The 25,104-nt window shown below is 38.6% G+C and overlaps 1 long non-coding RNA gene across 1 annotated transcript in view; it reads left to right on the top strand.

The window, feature by feature from the left end:
• LOC121043209 (uncharacterized) overlaps positions 1 to 25,104 on the top strand; it is a 113,533-nt gene that overhangs the window by 68,111 nt on the left and 20,318 nt on the right. The gene's annotated exons all lie outside the window — the stretch shown is intronic.

Here is a 25,104-nt window from a genome sequence, read left to right as displayed (position 1 = left end):
CCTTTTTCTGAGATCTGTGTTGTTAATTGGTATGTTATTATTTCAACTTTGTTGTCATCACATGCTAGGTGCTTATTAACTGTGAGTAATCTGAAAGCTTCTGAAAGACAAAACAATGCGAGTATTTACTGTTCTGTACCTATATGCAAAACAATTTGTATAGCACCTTTCATTAAATCTTAGCCAAAATACCACATATGGAAGCCTGAGGGGCCAAGTGATAGGACGGTTTCTGGGGTAGATCCTCCCCATGACTCTCAGAAGCCTGAAAATAAAGCTGCTTGTTTGGCTCACCTTCTGCCTGAACTGCTGTGGCTGATACTGAGTTAGAGGTTATAAAAACTTTCTCTGAAAGAGAAACAGACACATAAATGTTAAGATCTACTTGTGTGCTTTCATGTTGTTTTCCCTATAATCTTCCAACAAACTCATGAGGTATCTTTGGTTATTTCCACTAAATATTTCAATAAATTGAGGCTCTAAAAGGTTAAGCAAATATCCCAAGGTTGAGTAACTACTAAGTGTTGAAACCCATCTACGAATCTCTCCTGTGGTCTCCAAGGAGTATACGTTTTACGTTCTATCACATTGCATCAAAGGTGCTGTTACTTACTAGCAGCTGCACTGGGTAGATCTTCACCCAGGCCCTCAGCACAACACTTACCACATGTGGTCATACATCATAGTGGTTTGTTTATCCATTCTCTGCACTCAAATACAGCTTCTTTATGGGCAGTAGAACTTGTCGTCTTTACACTGGGATCCAAAGAACCCAGCACATGTCTTGGCACTTAGTGTGGCTCAGTACATTTTTATTAAATGGGTATTCAGAATCAGAGGAACTAACCCAGAGACCAATCTTCACCTTCCTGGGAATGGTGTGGGACAGGAAAATGGGTTATGTCAGCAATGCTTATTTAAATAAAAGCAGTATTTTAATGCTGCTGATATGACTTGAAGGAAACAGAAGATGTCCTGTGGGTCCCTTACAGAGTGTGGTGAGGAATTCCAGGAATGGCCCCCTAGGTTCAACGCCTTCATCCCTTGGACCTATAAACGTGATGAGATCTCTTTCTGGTAATGACGATATGTTATATGGCAGAGCTGACCTAAAGATAAGGGTGGGCCTAATCTAATCATACAAGCCACTTTAAAAGCAGACAGTTTTCTCTGGCCAGTGGTGGAATGAGGAAGTGAGAGAGACTCAGAGCTTGAGAAGAATACGCCCCACCAGGGCTGGTAGGAAGTGGGAGAGAGTGCACCACATGAGAAAGAATGTGGGTGACTTTAAAAAACTGGGAGAGGCTCTAAGCTGACAACCAGTAAGCAAATAGACTCAGTCTCATAGCTACATGGCTGTTGGCTGAATTCTGTCGGCAATAGCAATAAACTTGGAGGGGATCTCAAACCCCGGATGAGAATACAGCCAGCCAACTGCAGCCTGGTGAGATTGCAAAAAGAACCCTACCGAACTGTGAGCTAATAAGGGGGTGTGTTTTCAACCTCTAAATTTGTGATGATTTGTTACCCAACAGTAGAAAACAGATAGATAGGACGACAAACTTTTTTATAAGAACTAACTCTAAAATAAATGAAATTCACTATCCTCTTTGAAGGGACTGTAATGAAACCTTTAAAATGAACAGTAACTTCAGGGAACAACCCCCATCTGCTTCAGGGGTTCAGCAGGAAAGACCTTCATTATCCAGTTATAAATTTACATTATACATCTCTAGTTGCCTTCCACCACATGACAATGAATGTATGCTCTAAGAATTTAATGTATTCTATGGGCTTCTGAGTGGCATCCATACTAAAGAGGCGAAATCCTTTTTTGGGGGAGGCAGGGGAAGTGTATTTTAATGATGTTTGAAAGAAGCAAAGGCCTTTTTTGTGGCCTTATTCAACTTCCCCCAAAACTTGTCTCAGACTCTGTCACACTGAAAAATATATGTGACTTTCTTTTATTCTTTCATGTGTTTTGAGTTTAATAACATATGCTGTTTATATTTGGTTTCTATAGAGAGTTCCTTTTTGTCTTGTAAACAGTTGCAAAGATTTACCTAGAGCCGTGTGGGTTTTCTCTTTCTTTCTTTATTCTCCCACCCACTTTGGAAAGTCTGAATAGTTCCAAGGATTAGCAGCAGCTTAACTTCCGTCATGATGTGTAATAGATAAATGCAGCTATTCCATTTTGGCTCTTCAGGACAGTATGAAATTAACCAGTTGTCTTGTTCTTTCTCACAGTCGGGATCTTAATAGTCACTCCTATGTGTGTTTCATGGACTTGTCAGAGAGTACCCATAAATGAATCCTCAACGTGAAATGAGTTCAACTGCTTCTTCTTCCAAATGAGTTAGATGCTTCTGGAAAGGATAATCAACTCCTCATCATGTAGTATATGACAGATACTGAACTAATCCAGTAACACAGGCTATTTTTCGTGCTCATTAATATCCCCGTTTTTCAGAGTAGCACACTGACAAAGAAATGGAAAGACCTGCCATAAGTGTACGGATACTAAGTGGAGGGTCTGTATGGCAATTAATCCAAGATGACTCCACATTGCTGGCACTTAGATAAGTGTTAGACCTCATAAATTACCACAAGACTCATATATTCGGTCTCCCAGGTAACAGTCTGTCCTTGACTCTAGCACCTTAAAATCTATTATGAGAGAACATGATAGTTCTTTTCATTTCAACCGCAAATATGTTAATAATAAAACCATGAACTCATCTGAACACTTTTATATTTTCAACCTAAGCCTCTTCTTGGAAATGACATGTTCTGTCATCCCCTGTGGGGATGTAGATGTAGACTGGTGCTGTTCCACAGGCTATTTTTGTTTAAATTTCTTAAAATGGAATAAAAATAAAAATCCAGCTTCTCACACTGGCCACTTTTCAAAGGTCCAATTTGCCACCTATGGCCAGAGGCTCCTCTATTGAACAGCACAGATTTATAGAACATTTCCATCGTTGCAACAAGTTCAATTGGGGAACACTACAAGAAAGCCGTAGTAACATTAGCTAAGCCCTGAGCTTCACGCTGGGGATAAAAATGAAAGAAAATATGTTTTATGGAGCTGAAGGGCTAGAGAGCCTCAAAGTTCATAGTTCCTTTATGCTATTAAGAACAAAAACTTCAGGTGTTTTTTTTTTTCCCCAGAGTTTCTGATAGTGCACTCTCCCCAGCTCTGGTATACAAGGACACAGGAAAGAACCTTGCTTTTCCCCCATCCCAGCTTCAACACCCTTGTAGCTTGTGACTATATACCCTCTTACCTGCCCACATGAATGGTGATCATCATTTAAAACTAAACATTTTAGGGGCTCCTGAGTGGCTCATTTGGTCGAGCATCCAACTCTGGGTTTTGGCTTAGGTCACGATCTCATGATTTCGAGGTATCAAGCCCCAAGTCACGCCTGTGCTGGCAGCGCGGAGCCTGTTTGGGATTAGCCCTCTGCCCCTCCCTCATTCATGCTGTCATTGTCTCCCTCAGAATAAATGAATAAACTTAAAAGAAGGTTAAACCTAACTATTTTAGGCACTCAACTAAGGATGCTTGAAATATAGGTATTAAGTAGATAATATCCCCTAGCAAACCTGTACCTTGACTCCTAACTAACGCCTATCTTTCGAGTCTCAGTCCAAATGCCATGTCTTCTGGAAGCCATCTCTGATTCCCTAGAAACTAAGCTCTGTATACCCACTACAATTCAAAAATTGTAATAATCATCCCTCTTGATTACCAATTCTAACATAATCAATGCCTTTGCTCCCCACTTAAACAATGAGCACCACATGAGCAGGAACTCTGTACTGTGTTCATCATTGGATTTCTAACTTCTAGAACAGTGCCTGGCACTTTGGTTTTTTTTTTTTTTTTAATTTTTTTTTTCAACGTTTATTTATTTTTGGGACAGAGAGAGACAGAGCATGAATGGGGGAGGGGCAGAGAGAGAGGGAGACACAGAATCGGAAACAGGCTCCAGGCTCTGAGCCATCAGGCCAGAGCCCGACGCGGGGCTCGAACTCGCGGACCGCGAGATCCTGACCTGGCTGAGGTCGGACGCTTAACCGACTGCGCCACCCAGGCGCCCCATGCCTGGCACTTTGTAGAGGCTTTTTATTTGTTTTATTACCGACTAGTTTTCGTTTTGTTCTGAGAATATAGACAAGAGAGTCAGATTTTTCTTTAAGTTTATTTATTGTGTGAGAGAGAGAATGTGTGCACAGACACGTGCGAGCAAGGGAAGGGCAGAGAGAGAGAGAGAGAGGGAGGGAGGAAGGGAGAGAGAATCCCAAGCAGGCTCTGTACTGTCAGCATGGAGCCCAACACAGGGCTCAATCCATGAACTGTGAGATGAAACCAAGAGTCAGACACTTAACCGACTGAGCCACCCAGGTACCCTGAAAAAGTCAGCTTTTTAAACATATAGTGTACCCCATCTACTCATATCTACAACATCATCTCTAACAGTAGTCCAAAAAATTCACTTTGGTTACCTTGAGAAAAATATTATGTCTTCATTGTGTCTTCTGATGTGAAAGAAGTATGTTTTTTTTTCCAGAAAATTTAAGGCAGCAGGATGTAGCACATGAAAGAAGTGGTCTTGAAGCAAAGGACCCAGAATTAGAATTTTTTCTGTGCTGCCAAATTTGCTATGTGAGCTTCATCCCATCAGAATATTGTTATCTAGGATTCTCCTATATAAAATGGGTACGTGTGGGTCTACCCCGCAGGATTTCCAAAAGAATTAAATCAAATGATGCAGGATTTGTGTCACATGCATGGTAGAATGCCCAACAAATGTCGGGCTCTTACCTGTTTTTACACACTCAGGAATTGCCCCTGTAGAAAACGATTGGCAGTTTGTTTTGATTTCTTCCTCTTCCTCTTTGGTTTCTTTGACAGATCCTCTTAATTTATTTGACCCCCCCCCCTTTTTGTGTGTATCTTAATATCTGATCTTCTTCTTCCCTTCCATTTCTCCCCACTGGAGCATCCCCCCCTTTGTCTGGCTCAGCTGATGACACACAGAGTACAATTGAGCATTGACCTCTGGCACAAATAAGCATCTGTCTTGCACATTTAGGATATTATGTTGCCTGTAATCCTTCCCAGCTTATGATTTTAAATTACTTTTAGAATTTCTGTGTAATTTCAAGTTGGTAGGTTAAAATTGCAATTTTATTTTGGCATATAATGTGTTTCTAAGTTCTTCCCTATGTATGTATTAAATAGTTTTCTCATATAGCAAAGCGACTTTTTGTTTGTCCTTGACAACACTAGAAATTAAAAACTATGCCTTACTTGACAAAAGGTCATTTACTTTCTGGAAGAAACTTAAAATCTTATATTTAACTCGTATTGTGTTATAGAGATACTCATGTCTTTGCTCTTTTTTTTTTTTTTTTTGAGAAAAGAAAGGAACAGAAGAAATTCTTTAGAGCTATGGTTTTCAAAGTTATTTCTTTCTTGAAAGTTATTTCATTTTTTTCTTACTTAGTTATTGGTGTGTGTGATAGTCTGAATAATGGGCCCCCAAAGAAGGCCACATTCTAATCCCCAAAACCTATCAATATTTTATATTTCATGGCAAAAAAAGGAAAAGGACTTTATAAATGTGATTAATTTAAGGATATTGAGATTGGGAGAGTATCCCAGATTGCCTGGGTGGGCTTAATGCAATCACAAGGGTCCTTATAAAAGGAAGGTAGTATGGGCAGAGTCAGAGACAGAGATGTGACAATTGAAGCAGAGTTTGCAGTGCAGAAAGGCCATGAGTCAAAGATGTAGGCCGGGACGTGGGAAGGGCAAAAGAATTTGTTTTCTCCTGGAGCCTCCAGAAGAAACCTTGATCTGACACTTTGATTTTAGCCCTGTAAGACTCATTTCAGATTTCTGACTTCCAAACTGTAGGATAAATTTTTTGATTTAAGCCATTAAGTTTTTGGTTAATTCATTACAGCAGCAATATGAAACTAATACAATGTAGTAAAAATGATTTTTTTCTTTGATTGTTCCTGTAGTCAAAAATTAGCTAAAAATCCAAAAATGTACCTCTGACATCAAAGTAGGCTGCTCATGTACCTAAGTGCACATCATTTTACCAAACTGTTGTAACTGAGCATTTGAGCTCATTTATTCCTATAAAGAGGAGACAGATACCAGATGCATTCTGGAATGTGAGTACCAAACACATTTGTATAATCCTCCGAGGACTAATAGACTGAGAATATGTAGGTGGATGTATATCTATTTTTAACTGATTTGGAGCTAACATGCAAAGCCTTCCTTTCTATCCAGATTAAAGATCATTTGAGGACACTTCTTCTCTGCCAAAGAATTATTTGTTGACTGATAGACTTGGGAGAGTTTAATAGGCACTAGCATAAATGAGGTTGAATGAAACCAGTTTGGTGGGCTGCAGACAGGGACAGTCTTGAGAGGACAAGAGAGACACTCTTTCAAAATCGGCAAAGTGTCCTAGTAAACATTTGAAGCCCAACCCTTGGGGGATAAATGGTTCTCTCATGACTAGTTTTACTGGCTTTTCATAATAGTGATGTAATAATCAAACAAAATACATTACTAAGCAGTTAGTCTGGTTAACCTCTAGAACCTGTGAAAATGTGCTTGGAACCTCACATGCCATGGAATGCCTCAATTTATTTTGGTTATTGTCATTGACTTTCTTGGGATCACGAATTAAACCTGCCTGTATCTGGAGATAATACATGGTTTTTAAGATTCTTTCCTATTCTAAACACTGATTGGTACATTGACTTCATTTTAACTATATCACATATATTAACACAAGTGAGGAAAAATTAACAAACTCTTACTAATATAGCTTCCCAAGGAAATCTTCCCTGACTTCTCTGCATTAAGTGTCCCCCTTTGTGTTCCATTGACAACCCCAGAAAACCTCTATTAGCCCCATGTTCATATTTTGATTCAAATATCTTCTTTTGTAAAAATATTTTTTTTAATTTTTAATGTTTATTCATTTTTGAGAGAGAGAGAGAGAGAGGGAGAGAGAGAGAAAGACAGAATGTGAACAGGGGAGGGGCAGAGAGAGAGGGAGATACAGAATGTGAAGCAGGCTCCAGGCTCTGAGCTGTCAGCATAGAGACCTATGCGGGACTCGAACCCATAGACTGTAAAATCATGACCTGAGCCGAAGTTGGACACTTAACCGACTGAACCACATAGGTGCTCCTATTGATTTGTTTTGAGGGAGAAAGAAAGAGCACACGAGGGGCAGAGAGAGGACAAAGAGAGAGTCCCAAGCAGGCCCTATACTGTCAGGCTTTGCACTGAGCCACCCAAGCATCCCCAAAATATCTTCTTGTGAGCCCATCTTTCTCTTTTGGCTATAACCTCCCAAGGGCACAGACCAAGTCAGATTTGTTTTAGCTTATTATAGGCCCTCAAATAAACACAGAGTAGACACCAGATATACAGTTGACCATTGAACAACGTGACCATTGAACAACCTGAATTGTTCAGGTCGTTATACAGAGATTTTTTACAGTACTCTTCTTATGATTTTTCTTAATAACATTTTTTCTATAGCTTTATTATAGTAATATAGTATATAATACATATAAAATACAAAATATATATTAATTGTTGTCAGTAAGGATTCTGGTCAGTAGTAGGCTATTAGTATTTATGTTTGGGGGGAGTCAAAAGTTATACACAGATTTCGGACTGTATGAGATGTCAGTGCCCCTAGCCCCCATGTTGAACAAGGGTCACCTGTACAATTTCTGACAACCTCCTCTTCCAGTCCTTCCCTTTCAGGTGCTTAAAGTGGGAATGTGCATACTTCTTGCTGGAGTTATCAGATGTCTTCTCTGATTCAAGCACAATATCCTCAGTTTAAAACTCTCACTCTTTGAGCTTCCCCAAGGTGGGTAGAGTAGGAAGACCCTAGGCTTATGTTGTCTCATGAACACAACTACCTATCAAATCATCCTAAATATCCCCAGAAATCAGCTGAATAGTGACAGAGCAAAGTCCACAATAAAGGGAGAGACAAGGCCACATTGAAATAGGTAGGAAGTGCAGAGACATGGTTTAGGGGAGAAATGGATCACGGGTGCTGTGGAGGGGAGGGAGCCATAGTAGCAAAGAAGGGCAAAAGAGATAGAGAGGATTCTACAGGGGAATGACCAAAGGCCAAAGGCCATTGGCTTGGAAAATGAGAGGGGCTGAATTTCATGAGTTCTCGTAACCAGCAGGGCTGAAATCCTGGAGCTTTAAAGGTCAGCAGGCCTGGCTAGGATAATGCCCTCCGGGCAGACAAACAACCCTGGGCAGACAGTGTGGAAACAGTGATCTGAAGAATGCCTGGGGCACCCAGTGAGGAGATTATTCCCTATTCTAGGAGCAAGTCCCTGAGAAGTTAACATTCTTGGAGATGCCTCTCAGCAGGGTCACTGGCTGCCTAACTTGCTAACACCAAGCCCTCCCCAGCCCCCCAAGCCCTGGTAGGAATGCCCTTCTCAGTCCAACTTTCCTCAGTCCCACTGTGGCAGGCCCCTCCCCTAGAAGAGCAGGACAATGTCTCTTGACCAGAGAGTTCTGTGGGACCTCAGTTCTGATGGAGTTCATGTCAGGTCTCATTTCACAAGCAGACCAGAGAACACCTACTTAAAACTCAACATATTCAGGTGAGGGACCAAACACTGCCCACAGCAGGCAAGGAGAACCTCTGCAGACAACTGGTCTGAAGGATGGAGCAGCGAAAACACAATAGCAGGCTGCATTCAGCGCACACTGGAGACACTCCCCGAAGTGTCAGGCCCTGGACACTACATGATCTCTTCCTCATAAGGCCATTACTTTCATGAGCAGGAAACATAAGTGGCTTTTCTAACACAGAGAAGAAGGCAGAGACTTAGACAAAATGCCAAGATGGAGGAATTTATCCCAAATGAAACAATGAGGTAAGACCACACCCAGAGAGCTAAGAAACAGGTATAACTGACATGCCTGTTGGAGAATTTAAAGCAACAATCATAAGGATACTCACTGGGTTTGAGTAAAAAATAAAAGGTATCAGTGAGATTCTTACAATGGAGATAAAAGAGTAAAAAAAGAATCAGGGATGAAGAATGAAATAAAAAAGATTGGAAACAGGCTTGATACAATGAGCAGCAAGCTAGAAGAAGCAGAGGAACAAATTAGTGACTTAGAAGACAAAATAATGGAAAATAATGAAGCTGAACAAAGAAAGAATTATGCAACACAGGAATAGACTTAGGGAACTCAGTGACTCCATCAAGCATAAGAACATTTGTATTATGGGAGTCCCAGAAGAAGAAGAAAGAGAAAAGTGGACAAAGCATTTCTAGGGAAATAATGGCAGAAAACTTCCCTAATCTGGGGAAGGAAATAGACATCCAGATCCAGGGAGCACAGAGAGCTCCCATCAGAATCAACAAAAGCCTGTCAACACCAAGACAGATTGTAATTAAATTTGCAAAATATAGTGATAAAAAATCTTAAAGGCAACAAGACAGAAGAAATCCTTAATCTAAAATGGAAAACCCATAAGGCTGTCTGGAGATTTCTCAACAACAAAACAGGTAATAAAATGGCAAAAAACACGTATCAATAATTACTTTGAATGTAAATGGACTAAATGTTCTGATCAAAAGACATAGGGTATCAAAATGGATATAAAAATAAGACCCATCTATATGCTGCCTACAAGAGGCTCATTTTAGACCTGAAGACACCTGCAGATTGAAAATGAGGGGGTGAAGAAACATTTATCACACAAATGGTTGTCTAAGGAAAGTCAGAGTACCCGGCAATCAAAAAGAATGAAATCTTGCCATTTGCAACTACGTGGATGGAACTAGAAGGTATTATGGTAAGTGAAGTAAGTCAGAGAAAGACAAATATCATATGACTTCACTCATATGAGGACTGTAAGATACAAAACAGATGAACATAAGGGAAGAGAAGCAAAAATAATATAAAAACAGGGAGGGGACAAAACATAAGAGACTCTTAAATATAGAGAACAGAGGGTTGCTGGAGGAGTTGTGGGAGGGGGTATGGGCTAAATGGGTAAGGGGCATTAAGGAATCTACTCCTGAAATCACTGTTGCACTGTATTCTAACTAATTTGGATGTAAATTTAAAAAATAAAATTAAATTTAAAAAAATAAAATAAAATACAGCCTCACTGAAAAAGAAAAAAAAGTAGCAATACGTGTATCAGATAAACTAGACTTTTTAATTCTTGTATTGTTTTTATCCTGCTTGATATCAGGGTAGTACTGGCCTCATGGAATTATTTTGAATATATTCCTTCTATTCCATTATTTGTAAGATTTTGATAAAGATTGTGATTATTTGATTAAGTATTTGGTAGAATTCACCAGTGCAATCATGTGGGCTCCTCTGTGCTGGGAGATTTTTGATTCCCAATTCAACTTTCATTCTTGTTATTGGTCTAAGAAGATTTCCTGTTTCTTGCATCCAAGATTCATGATTCAATCTTAGTAAATTTTTAGTGCATTTTTAGGAATTATCTGTGTTTTTTTTTCTAAGTTATCTGATTTGTTAGTATATAACTATTAATAGTAATCTGTTATCACACTATGTATTTCTGTGGTTATTTGTCATATTGTTTTTTTCTTCCATTTCTCATTTTGGTTTTTGAGACTTCTTTCTTTTTCTTTTTCTATTAACTTAGTTAATATAGTTAAAGCATTGCCAATTTTGTTTATTTTTCTTGGAGAAGGTGGTCATTACTTTCAATGTTATGTTATTTTTTGTTCTAGTCTTTATTTTATTTATTTCTGATTTTTCTTTGTTATTTCTTTCCTCTGCTAAATTCCAGCTAAGTTTCTTCTTTTTCTAGTTCCTTGTGGTGTAATGTTAATTGTTTATATGAACTTTTTTCTTAGTACAATCATTTATAGCATAAATTTCACTTAACATCTGCTTTAGTTGCATCCCCTAGGCTTTGAAATATTGTGTTTTCTTTTTCTTTTGAGACATATTTTTATTTGACGTTTGATTTCTTATTTGGCCCATTACTTATGCAATAGTGTGTTATTTAATATTTACATATTAAATATTTACATTGTAGATTTTCCAGCTTTGATTTATTGTTGATCTTTAGTTTTGTACCATTGTGATTGGAAAATATACTTGGTATGATATCAGTCTTCTAAAATTTGTAGTATTTGTTGTATATATTTCTATGTAAATGAACCAGGGGATACATGAAGAAAATATGTATTCTATATTTCATAGATGGAATGTTTTATATATATATATATATATATATATATATATATATATATTTTAGAACCATATATTCTGAAGTATATTTCAAGTAGAAAATGTTCTTGTTGAAAAAGAAACAATAACTTTAACTGAGGGTACTGGTTGAAATAGTATCTCAGAGGGGAGGTGGTGGGGGGATGGGTACAAATAGGTGAAAGGGATTAAGAGTACACTTATCATGATGAGAACTGAGTAATGGTGTATAGAATTGTTGAATTACTATATTGCACACCTGAAACTAATATAACACTCTATGTTAGCTCTACTGGAATTAAAAATTAAAAATTTAATAAAAAGAAAATGCATTTGTAAAAATAAATCAATAAAACTGTCATTCTTTCTCTTCAACAATGAAGCACTCTTCATAATGCTCAAGTTCTTGTTTTTGTTTTTTACTTTTTGTTTTGGTTTCAAGCACATAAAAAAAATCCTCATACAGGGGCACCTGGGTGACTTAGTCAGTTAAGCATCCGACTCGATTTCTGCTTAGGTCATGATCTTAACAGTTCGTGAGTTCAAGCTCTGCATCAGGCTCTGTGCTGACAGCATGAAAGCTGCTTGAGATTCTCTCTTTCCCTTTCTCTGCCTTTCCCCTGCTTACTAACTCACTCAATGAATAAATAAATAAACTAACATTTAAAAATAAAAAATAAAAAATCCTCATACAATGACCCTTTGAAATCTGCATAAATAAACATCAAGAGCTCATGCTTTCTATCATTACCTAAGTTTCTGCCAGACTTTCAGATTATTATTATTATTAAGTCACTTTCCCAGCCAAAATCATGAATTTTGCCGAAGCACTAATTACCTTTGGTAAAACAGATATTTTTTGCCTTCACTATTGCTAAATAACCTGGAAAATATGATTCTGACATTTTCCTATTACATAAGGCTACATTTGCACCCTTGATTTTGCTGGTGGAGACTACTTTTGATAACTAATGAGGAGGCAGAGAGGACTTGAAATGAGGGGGAAAAAAACCCAAAAACAAAAAACCATATGTACTTAGAGTGACTGCTTTTGGAATCTAGAATTGTCTCAATGGCTAAAGCCCAAATAAGTATGCTTTTGATGAACTGCCATTTTGGTTCTGTGAGATGTGCCCACAACGTGCCTTTAAAATATAGTACAAATTGTGTATTTCTGGGTATTTGACATTGTTTTCCTTGAATCTATTTTAGCGGTTAGTCAGTCATTGGATATTCTAACAGCCTGTCAAATTTCTCTTTGTCAATCTACTCAGTGGCCACTACAACATGGGCATTCAATATGCAATAGCCAGCAGTGTCACTTCTGCTTAATTCGAGGAGTTTGACCATTCCAGTGCTTTAAACTAGAATCTGAAAGCTTAACCTTGGCCTGGGCTGAGCCCCAGAATCAACATGTAGCTTTAAATGACTCATTTTTTTCAGGGACTCAATTTCCTCATTTCTTAAAGTTAATGGAAAATAAAGTCAACTCAGGCTATGTAACTTGCTATGATGTAGGCATCTAATATTCTAAAGAGATTGAGTAATTAATTATGCCTCTTCCTGACTTAAATGTGTTTGATCTAGTTCCATGAGGTTGGGGACATAATGGCATATATATAATCTTGCAACTAAGTAAGACCAAATTAAGAGGCATCTGCTGGTTCCTTTCTCAAGAAGGGGGAAAAGAAAGAGGAACCAAATCATTTTTCCTGGAATGATTCCTGGAACAGCAGGGCTGGAGGACCCAAAACCCCGCTTCTTCTGTGGCTCATGCCACACTCTGCCCAACCAATCACTATCTTTTATCAACCTAAGGGACTTCCTCACATGCACAGCGGCCTCTCTCTGAGAACCAATTTAAAGAAGCCAGACTGTCATTCTATATCACGTTGCTCTATTTAAACTCTCTGCTTGGAACTCATCACCATGTGTTTCTTCTTTATTCATTTATTATTTCATCCTTTCTTCAAAATGTAAACTCAAGGAAATCGATAGCCTTGTCAACCCTGTTTGTTGAATCAACAGGGCCTTCAGATAGTGCCTGGTAAAATATGGTGAATGGTATTCATTCTTTAAGAACATGGAATATAGCTGAAATCTAACTACTCTACATAAAAACCTGCCATCATCCTGAATTAGTAGCATGTGATGGAAATAACTAGTCAATACAGTATCCTTTTTTTTCCTTGTCTTTCTCAGCACTAGTGGCTTCCACCATTCCTCTACTTTAATGACTACTTTGTCCACATCCATGGCCCAAGCATTGCTCTGAATTGTTCTGGACTTAAATATGTAAATGCTTAGATTGCTTTTTCTAACTTATTCATATTTCTTTTTTTTTTTTTCCTCTCACTTCCTTATTCCTACTCATGACCTTTGCATCCCACTTTTCTTCCATTCTATCAATAGACCCCTTTCTGTCTTCACTTCCTTCACTTTCATAGTCCGTGACTTCAACAGCAATGTTCTTCCTTTGGCCCTCTTAACTTTCCATTCTATTTTTCTAGACAATTTAATCACTTGTAGCTTTAAATATTACTTTAGAATGATGAATCCCAGATTTATATAACTAATGCTCACCAGTTTCCAGAGTATCTCTAATTAATAATTAAACATTCAATACTTTAGCTAAAACTGAAATAGTTTAAGAAATTGTCTGTATTTTATTTTTAATTCATTATCGTAAGGCTTGATAGACATAGTAAATAATACTCCTCTTCCCCATCCAAGTTCAAAAACATTGAGAAACACAAGAGTCAAGCAGATGGAGTATGGTAAAAATAGTTTGATATTACAGCCAAAATATAGGCATATACCCACATACATAAATACCTTCCTAGAGGTCTACTTTCATAAAATTTACAGCATAGAAGATCAGAGATGAACTCGAGATTCTTATAAGGAGTTGGGTACCTAAGAGAGAAAGGAATTCTGTCGTGCATGCTCAGTTACTTTTACAAACCTCACCAATCAAGTAAGTCATCTCCTTTTCCATGAAAAGAAGTGAATAAGGAGACCAGAATGTTGCAGTACTAGAAGCTCCCTCACTATGAAAACATTGTAAGGGAGAGAAATCCACTCCTCCAAAAATGTGATTTGATCCACTTTTATTGATATGATAATCCATTATCAAATGTGTGACACGGCAGCAAAAATCATTTCTCTCCAATATCATTTTTATTTGAATTATTCTTTTGCTCGTATTTCTACTTTTCATTTAAAACATGGTTCTCAAGCATTCATCAGCATTCTTTCCTAGCCCCCTCTCTCCTCTCTCCTCATTTCTCAGCACTTCCTGTTGTGTTCCCTTAGCCACTGCCAAACATATCTGCTACCATTGCCCCTTGGGAGGGCTCTACCCAAATTACATATGGCCTTGCTTTGTGATATTCTTCCCTCAACCTAACTACGCTTGCCAAGAAAAGCCTTTCTGCCTTGTATCTCTTCTTCTAAGCAGTTTTCAAAACTTTGCCTATTTCTGAAACATAGCTATTTCATTTATATTACATGTACTGTATTATATTACATATGTGTATTTATGTGAATCTATTTCTTTCATTAATTCTACTCTGCTTTATAGCCATTTAGTAATTCATATTGCACCAATCACTTTAACGGCTTTATAGTGCTACCACATGTCTTCTTGATCTTATTGCCATTTCCTCGCTAAACGAGATTATATCTCGTTTATTTTTATCCTGCTCCCTGTCCTCCGGCATATATAATCCAATGTTCTTCCTATTTGTGGTTTCTTAGGGTCTCATCCAGCCTGGTGTCAATCCCTCCATTTCTCCTCTCTTTTGGCTAGAACAACTTGAATTCCTCTTTCTGAAGAGGAGTCGTTATATAAATCAACTTCCTACGAAAGAAACATTAAATTCTATGTTGGCAGGTATTATGTCTATTTTATTCCCCACTATAGAATCACCCTAACTTTATTGCCCCACACATAAATGCTCAAGAAATGTTTGCTAAATCAATGCCTCTCAGGATCATTATCAAATCATTTTCACTGTGAAAGTGACGGTTGTACAGAAAACTTGATGTGACACCTCCATTCCCATTTGCACCTGTTCCTCTGTACCTGTCTCCTTATCACATGATTTTTAATCTCAGTCTTCTGCTAATGAGATAGCTTTCTCCCATTTTATCTGTCAGTTTTTGCTTCATGTATTTTGAAGATCTGCTATTAGGTTCACACATCTTTATAATTGCTATATCTTCCTAGTATATTGACCCTTTTTTTTCATTATGAATGTTCTCTTTTTACCTCTAAATAGACAAGTCTGTCTTGAGGGCTATATAATTTGTTATCAATATAGCCACTCTAACCTTTTCATAGTTTTGTTTGCATTTAAACATTCTTTTAAAAAAATTGTTTATTTATTTGAGAGAGAGAGAGAGCACAAGCAAGAGAGGGATGGAGGGAGAGAGGGAGACACAGAATCTGAAGCAGGTTTCAGGCTCTGAGCTGTCAGTGCAGAACCCAGCGCCAGGCTCAAACCCATGAACTCCTTGATCTTTCATGCTCTTGTATTTATATATATTACATTATGTATAAAATAAACCAGACAAAATTATATAATTTTGCTTTATGAAATTAAAAATTAAAAGAAGGAAACTATTGGGGCGCCTGGGTGGCGCAGTCGGTTGAGCGTCCGACTTCAGCCAGGTCACGATCTCGTGGTCCGTGAGTTCGAGCCCCGCGTCAGGTTCTGGGCTGACAGCTCAGAGCCTGGAGCCTGTTTCCGATTCTGTGTCTCCCTCTCTCTCTGCCCCTCCCCTGTTCATGCTCTGTCTCTCTGTCCCAAAAATAAATAAACGTTGAAAAAAAAAAATTTAAAAAGAAGGAAACTATTTATGAATACATATTTATATTCATATATATGAATATATATGTAAATGTATATAAATATATAAATAATTATACAGGATATAGAATTCTAGATTTAAAAAAATTTTTTTAACGTTTATTTATTTTTGAGACAGAGAGAGACAGAGCATGAACAGGGGAGGGGCAGAGAGAAAGGGAGACACAGAATCTGAAACAGGCTCCAGGCTCTGAGCTGTCAGCACAGAGCCCGACGCGGGGCTCAAACCCACGGACCGTGAGATCATGACCTGAGCCGAAGTCGTATGCTTAACCGACCAAGCCACCCAGGCGCCCCAGAATTCTAGATTTATAGTATTTTTTAGCACTTTGAATATTTCATTGAATATTTGCCCGCTATTTATTTTTTTCTGATAATCATTTTCTTGTTTCTTCAAGATTGTCTAATTATATTTGTCTTTAAGTCATTTGACAATAATATAAAAATGATATATATGTATACTACATATACATATATGCTCTATTCTATTTTCACAAGTGAATTATGAACAAAAGTCTTTAGCATTAAACATTTTCTTTGTTTCACAATGAGGTTTCATAGGCTAGAGATCCCTTTTTTATTAAAAGTCAGTTTTTTCCTTTAAGAACCATTCAAGCCTATTTTTAGAATAGCACAATATTGCTAGTTCACAAAACTTCCTCACAGTAGTACAATTTCTGAATATTTACCTACTTCTTGGAGGGAATGTTGAGATTCAGTATGTTGAAATGGAAAGAGATGTAAGGATTTTTAATGAACAAAAGGTGTAGGCAATTCCTAAAATAATGTGGAGGTATGAAAGAACTCTTGAAAGAGAATTAATCAGGGATCACGAGTGATGTAAAAACTAGCTTTCCAGGAAAAAACAAACAAACAAAACAAAACAGAAAATGAAGAAACCTGTTTTCTAGCATTTGCTGCTATCTGTGGTATAGTCTTACTGCTTTCAAGCTACCAACATGATGTCAATGAACATGGAATTGGAAAGAGATGCATTATAATGGTGTTTATAAACTACTTCTACTGTATAAATATAGTACTCATAAATAAACTCGAGTATAGATGATAGTGATATGTAGTAAAAATAAGTAGAAAGTGATGAGTTTTGAGTGTTTACTACCTTTATTTTTAATATAGTTTATTTGATTGTAAGCTTATACCTAACATAATCTAATTTTTACTAAATTTAACTACTAGCTTACAAAATTTCTGAAAATTTAACAGCTGGTTCCTGCAAGTTGATGTGGGCCAGCTCCAGCTCACTACTAAAAATATTATAGGTGTCATTGCACTTGTATCAATTGATGTCATAGTACAGAGAGGTAAGTGTTTGTGTGTCAGAGTTGTCGAGAGCAGATGTTAGTTCTTTGGCAACAATCATGAACATAGTAGAAATTTTCTCAGAAATTTTCTGGAATATGTTTGTAAAGGGCTTATTAATGTGTCAAGTCTTAGTGAGGTTTAAGTTTTTTTTTTCCAACGTTTTATTTATTTTTGGGACAGAGAGAGACAGAGCATGAACAGGGGAGGGGCAGAGAGAGAGGGAGACACAGAATCGGAAACAGGCTCCAGGCTCTGAGCCATCAGCCCAGAGCCTGACACGGGGCTCGAACTCACGGACCGCGAGATCGTGACCTGGCTGAAGTCGGACGCTTAACCGACTGCGCCACCCAGGCGCCCCAAGTCTTAGTGAGGTTTAATCAGCTATAGTTTTATATTTCACCACAGCCCTTCAGACCTAATCCCTGTCTCTGTTTGGAACATCAGGAAGCTGTAAAAAGATTTGGGGCACTTTGTGTTATTATAACAGCCCCATTTTATATATTAAAAAAGAAATATATTACTATTAAACTGTGATCTAGTCATTATAATTCAATCTCCTATTTAGTTTATTTCTTTCCCTTTCTTTTTTCCTCTTGTTCTCCCCACCCTCAACCCCTTTACTTCCAGTGTGTGTCTGACCCAAGCTTAGTCACCTGATGTGGAAAAGCGGAATGTGATTAATTTCTTCTCTGGCCTTTTTATACTCTCCACACGCCACTTCCCTGGTCTTCTAAGTCTGGAGCAGGAAAAAGAAAGAAGAGATGAAAAGATTAAATGACATTTTACTTATATGATGCTATTTGTACTTCTGTCCCAGCTGTTGAATGACTTCTGTGAAGCCCACATCCAAATACTAGTCTCTCCGATAGGTTTTTTTATTCTTTCAAATCACTAGTCTAACATGCACAACTAGCACTTGGTAGCTAGCTCCACCTTGTCCTTCCCTCCAGATCATCCGCCCTACCTCATTGCTCCTGTGTAGCAAGCTGAATGTTACACAAGCAACTTTAAAAATCAAACTCATGCTCTTCAGCCTCTCCACAAATTAAAATTCCTAGAACACATAGCAAAATGTACAAGAAAGATTCAGAGCTTCTATAATGCTTTAGGTCCAATTTGTTGTTTTTGTCTTTGCATGTGTATCAATTTGGACAGTGCATTATTGGCTGTCCTTTCACAGTTAGACATATAATCCTCGTATGTCCTTGCACACTTAAACATATAATCCATAACATCCAACATCTGGTTGGAAAGTAAGAGTCAATCCAACACGTCTAGAAAACACCAGAGCAACCACATGTTTTATCAGCATTTTTTAAAAAATTACTTCTGATTGGAATGTTTTCAACTGAACGAAACCAAATTAATTTGAGTTCCTAAAATGGGCCACGTACTGAGTGAGGAACTCTCATATGTGAATTAACTCTTACATTAATATAACTCTTATAATAATTCTGCCCAATTGACCGTTATTATCCCAAGTTTTACTATAAACGAAATGAAAGCTGAATGACAAAATATTTCACCCAAAGATGTGCAACTAGTAAATGACAGAATTGGGATTCAAACTCAACCTCGTGCTGGCATTCTGGTTTTTGGCAACACATCCTCCACTAGTACACAAAGTAACTGTGTCACCTCTGGAATTCTCACTCAGCCTGGCTGGTAAAGCTTTCCTGATGCAATATGACTACATGTTGCTAGTGTTGTCATTTCTTTTTTCACATGTGACCGTTTAATTTTTTAGTTAGTCATCTGAACAGGGGTCTTTCTCATGCTCCAGGGCTCCGTTCATTTTAATTAAGCATGACCTTGGACCCAATGTGGTCCCAACTTATTGAATCTTTGTTTTTGGTGTTTGTGGAGAAAAAAAAAAAAACATTTGATGTTACTAGTTTCATTTCCACTCATCTCTTCCATCACACATCACATCACAATAAAGAACAGACACACCAAGTGAAGCAGGCCATGCTGTATAACATGACATTGGCATGGGCCTGATAGAGTATTTTTCCAGGGTCTTTAGGTTGTTAAATATAATGGGTATAATTATGCTCTATGATTCTCATATAAAAATAATCACATTATTGATTCTTATCAAAATAAATATTTCTCAAATTTGGCAGGAAATAGGAGTTCATCCATGTGTTGGGGATCCAAACTCTCTCTGTGATTCACAGCAGAACACATAAATGCTGGAGTTTATGCAATGTAGAACATTTGGGGGGAAAGAGTTTACAGTTTTCTATCAATTCTAGTCATATAGAAACAGTGTTGTCAAAGGTTGTGTAGTGTACTTCAGGATTAGTGTATGAGTTTTATGCTTCCCATGGAAACCACTTTCTCCATGCCACTTGGCCATTACAACTTTCTTTGCAGTTTCCAAGGCCCAATACCTAACTGTTCAATACCCAGGTGTTCTTATGGCACATGATTTGAGTTAATGTCTCCTTTGTGGTCAAGCATCTGTTTCATTCAGGGAATGTGGTTCTGTCTCCTCTAAGTGAATCAGCATATATCCATGGCCCACACATTCTCCTCTCAGACAGTATGGTTCACAACACCTGATGAGTTTCAGCATTCACATTCAGTCTTCACCAAGTTCTATTACTCTACCTTTGGGCCAAGGAATCTCACACTCCAGAGCAGGAGAGTTTATTATTCTCATAGAGAAAATGGGGTGAGCTGTTAAATCTCTGACAGCAATAAAAACAAAGTGGAAATGTATTTCTTTATAAATCATGCTCCCACATTTGCAAGCGTTTAAGTTTGGAAAAAAAAAAAAGAAAACACATTTCGCGTTTAGGATAGATTAATGATAACAGCCAACATTTATTGAACATTTACCAGTGCCAAGCACCATTCAAAAATCTTTATATATAGTAGCTGGTTGTACAACCAGATTATCTGAGAGAAGAATGTTCTGTACTGTCTTTCTGTTACAGATGATGAAAGTGAGGCCTATAACTTGAGGCCTCAGGGGTCAACCTGGAGGTTGTGTGTGCAGGGGCTGATCTAGCACTGGGGTGGTGGAAACCTGTGTCTGTGGGAGGCAACCTTAAGGCTGTGACCACAGGGTTCACTTGGTAGTGAAGCAGGTGGGAGCCTGGATCTGCAGGAGCCTGTCTGACATCTAAGTCCATGGGGTGAGCCTGGCACTGGGGTGCATTGAAAGCTTCTATCCATGGTAATTGGCTTACTGCTGGGCCTGGCTGAGAGCTTGAGTTTGTGGGGGCTTATTGGGAGCTTGGCATCACAGAAGCTGCTGTAGGCCTGGGGCCCGACTGGCACTTGAGTGGCCAGGAAACTGGGTTTGTGGAAGCCTGCCGGAGACTGGTGCCATGGAGGCTGTGTCATAGACTCTGGGTCTGGAGTTCTCTCTTGTCCAGCAAGAGAGCGGGACACAAGATTGAAAATGCGAGAGAGGCTAATGTCCAGGAGGAGACAAGAGCCCCGAGTAAGGGTCCTGGCTCCATTTTTATTAGGATCAGAAGGCTTACAGGTGTGATGGGCATGCACAGAGACAATGAAACCGTGAACATTAACTCGTGGGCGTGGGGGGAAAAGGGGGTTTTGAAGATATGCCGTGTCAGGGGTTTGGGTCAATACAAAACAATGTTCTGGTGCTGGGTGAAAGGTTGTTTACAACAAACATGAGGCCCCACCTCTGTTTACCTAAACTGGTCTAGGGGACAAGAAGGAGAGAGCATGCTACATTAGGGGCAACAAGGCATCTTTCTTTTGCTAATTAGCTCCCTTCTGGGCAACTTCTCCCCGCTGAGGTCTATAGCCCTATTTACCTGTTTACCTAATTTGGTCCTTCCTTCCTGTGAAAGCAGCTTTCTGCTGTCGTCCTATACCTTTGTCCTATACTGGGGGCCTTTCCCCTGTTTGTCCTATACTGGGAACCTTTGCCCCATTTGTCCTATACTGGGGGCCTCTGCCCTGGTTACCTAATCTTATTTACCTAATCTTGTTTTACCCAAACTTGGGTATGTTCATCCTATGGCTTTCCAATTCTTCATGCCTTGTTAACCCATTGGTGCCAGCTCAGAGAATTTCTAAGCTGATTCCCCACAAAGCTGCCTGGGGCTTCACCAGACTCCTGGGGCTACTAAAGGTGTCTAGTGCCCTGATGGGTTGAGAGCCTAGGTTCATGAGGGCTTCTGGGAGCCTGGAGCTGAGAAAGCTAAAGGATCCTCCTGGGACCACTGCGGTTGGCAGTCACTGCCGGGGAGCCTGGATTCACAGGAGCCTACTGGGAGCTTGGTGCCATAGGAGCCATCTGGGCTGTTAAAGTTGTCTGGGGCCACTGGAGACAGCAGGTGCTAGTGTGAACTGGGGGTGTGCGTTTGCAGGAATCACTGGGGTCCCAGAAGCTGCCTGATGCTACTGGAGACAGAAAGCACTGGGTGACGGAAGTCTGGTTTTGCAGGAGTCTGCAGGGAGCCACCTCGGGCTACAGGAGTTAGCCTGGTGCTGGGACAGGCCAGCTCTGGGATCCATGGTAAAGTCAGGTGCCCGTTCCAGTCTCCTCCCACTGGGAGGGAGTATCTCTCTGCATTGGGCTGCCTGGGCTTGGGGTAGGGGTGACGAGACTAGTGGGAATTTATCTTTCTTACCCTCTTCAGTGGGTCTTTTTCCTTACTTCTATGCTTTTTTCAGGTGCCATAATCTCTCATTTGGAATCCTTGGCTCTCCTGATCGTATTTTCACATGCAGATAGCCGTTTAAAATGATGTTTCTTGGAAGACAAGCCCTAGAAACTCCTATGCCATCATTTCTTTCTTTCATATTTCAAGGGGAGAGGTGACACCTTCTTTACCTTCACATGTCTCGTGTGCACTGATGCCTCACACATAGAGTTGCTCTGTGGGTATCTATTGAATTTAACACATATAAATATGTGTAGTAAATTCCATTTGTAAGACACTGAGAAGAGCATTGCATCTCATACAGGGCCATATAACAGAGGATGGAGCCTGACTCAGAGAAAAGATAAAACATTGTAAGGAGAATCTGTGGACACAAATAAATAGAGCTTCAATTTATTTGTCTTTGTACTCCCAGTGCCTTTCATGTGGCCTGATAGATACCAGAAACTCACTAAATCTACGAGTGAACTAGATTTAAGAACTCAAAGAGGCTTTTATATAATAAAATATAGACAACAGGGAATATGGATTTTATAAAATTTATATCTCAGTGTAGTCCTAGCCCTCTCCCATATAACAAGTACTCATGAAATGTGGAAATGAATAAAGATCTTATATTATGTGTCATAAATGAAGATAGAGAGGAACTAAGCAGAAATAAGTGTACTTACTTTGGGCTGTAATGATTTGTGAGATAAGGTATGAGAACTCTATATGACGTCCCCTAGAAAGGAGGGCAGGTTGCAGTCTCTTCCACTTACATGTTTCTGTGCTCCAGCCAAATCCGATTACTTCAACCTCCTCACTTGGATCTTATGGTCTCGGGTCTCTACACCATCACACATGGGTTCAGGTCATGTCCACCCCTTCTGACTTCACTTAGCCAAAGCCAACATTTCCCCCAGTGCTTTGCCAACAGGCCACTATGTAATTTAGAGTGTATTCTACTGTGGTTATTTGATATATTAGGAGGTTTCATACCATAATTTTCATGACACTGTACTTTTGTGAATTTAAAACGTGTATTAGTTTGATATAGTGCCATTTGTCTGTTTTTGCTTTTGTTGCCTGTGCTATTGGTGTCATATCCAAGCAATTATTGCCAAATCTGATGTCCTAAACCTTTCCTCTGTTTTCTTCTAGGGTTTTTATAGTTTTAGGTCTTATATTTAGGGTTTTAATGCATTTTGGGTTAATTTTTGTGTATAGTATAAAGTGAAGGTCCAACTTCTTTCTTTTGCATGTGAATATCCAGTTTTCTCAACACCATTTGTCAAAGAGATCATGCTTTCACCATTGTGTAGTCTTGTCACTCTGTCGAAAATCATTTGGCCATATATGTAAGAGTTTATTTGTAGACTCTCTATTCTGTCCCATTGGTTTATATATCTGTCTTTATGCCAAAACCACACTGTCTTGATTACTGTATAAGATGTTTTGAAATCAGGAAGTGTGAGGCCTTTAACTTTGTTCTTTTTCAAGATTATTTTGGCTATTCAGGCTCCCTTGAGATTCCATATGAATTTTAGGATATTTTTTTCTAATTTTGCAAAGAACACCATTGAAATTTTGATATGGATGCATTGAATCTGTAGGTAACTTTGGGTAGTATGGATATTTTAACAATATCAAACTTAGAAACATCTGTACATCAAAAGGAACAATTGAGGGCACCTGAATGACTCAGTTGGTTAGGTGTCCGACTTCAGCTCAGGTCATGATCTCTCAGTTTGTGAGTTCGAGCCCTGCGTTGGGCTCTCTGCTGACAACTCAGAGCCTAGAACCTGCTTCAGATTCTGTGTCTCCCTCTCTTTCTGCCCCTCCCCTACTCGTGCTCTGTCTCTGTCTCTCAAAAATAAATAAACGTTAAAAAAATTTTGTTAAAAGGAAATAATCAATAGAGTGAAAAGCTAACCTATAAACCTATGGAATGGGAGAAAATATTTGCAAATCTTATATTTGATAACGGATTAATATCGCAAAATATACAAGGAACATATACAACTCAATAGCAAAAACAAAACAAAAGCAAAAAACAAAAACAAAACTCCAAAAAACCCCAAACAGACAAAAACTCCACAAAAACAAAAACTAAATAACTCAATCTAAAAAATGGGCAAAGGATTTAAATAGGCAATTCTCCAAAGAAGATATACAAATGATAACAAGCATGTGAATAGATGCTCAACATTACTAATCATAACAGTAATGCAAATCAAAACCAAAACGAGATATTACCTTACATCCATTAGGATGGCCACTATCAAAAGAACAGAAAATAACATGTGTTGGCAAGGTTGTGGAGAAATTGGAATCCTTGTGCACTGTTGGTGAGAATAAGAAATGGTGTAGCCTTTATGAAAAGCATCATGGAGGTTCCTCAAACCTTTAAAAATAGAATTAGCAGACGATGCAACAAATGAACTAAAAGCAGGATCTCAAAATGGTATTTGCACAACCCATGTTCACTGCTGCATTATTCCAATAGCCAAGAGATTGAAACAAACCAAATGTTCATGGGCGGATGGATAAAGAAAATGTGGAATATACATTCAACGGTATATTATGTAGCTTTAAAATAGAAGGAAATACTGTTCCATGTTACATATGGATGGACCTTGAGGACATTATGCTAAACAAAATAAGCTAGCTACAAGTGGGCAAATACTATATGATTCCACACATATTAAGTATCGAAAGTAATCAGAAGCATAGAAACAGGACTGTGGGGAGAGGAAAAGGAAAATCAGTGTTTCATAAACATACAGTTTCAGTTTTGCAAGATGAAAAAGTTATAGAGATCTGCATGACAATGTGACAACACTTAACACTACTGAATTGTATACTTGAGAATAGTTAAGATGGTATATTTAAGATAATGTGTTTTTTGCTACACGCACGAGTGCAAGTGTACACACACACGCATGCACACAAATGATTAAACACCTTT

This window comes from Herpailurus yagouaroundi, unplaced genomic scaffold (genome assembly GCF_014898765.1).
Source record: "Herpailurus yagouaroundi ecotype Mexico unplaced genomic scaffold, PumYag 186, whole genome shotgun sequence".
Classification (NCBI taxonomy): domain Eukaryota; kingdom Metazoa; phylum Chordata; class Mammalia; order Carnivora; family Felidae; genus Herpailurus; species Herpailurus yagouaroundi.
This window is presented reverse-complemented; position numbering and strand designations above follow the sequence as displayed.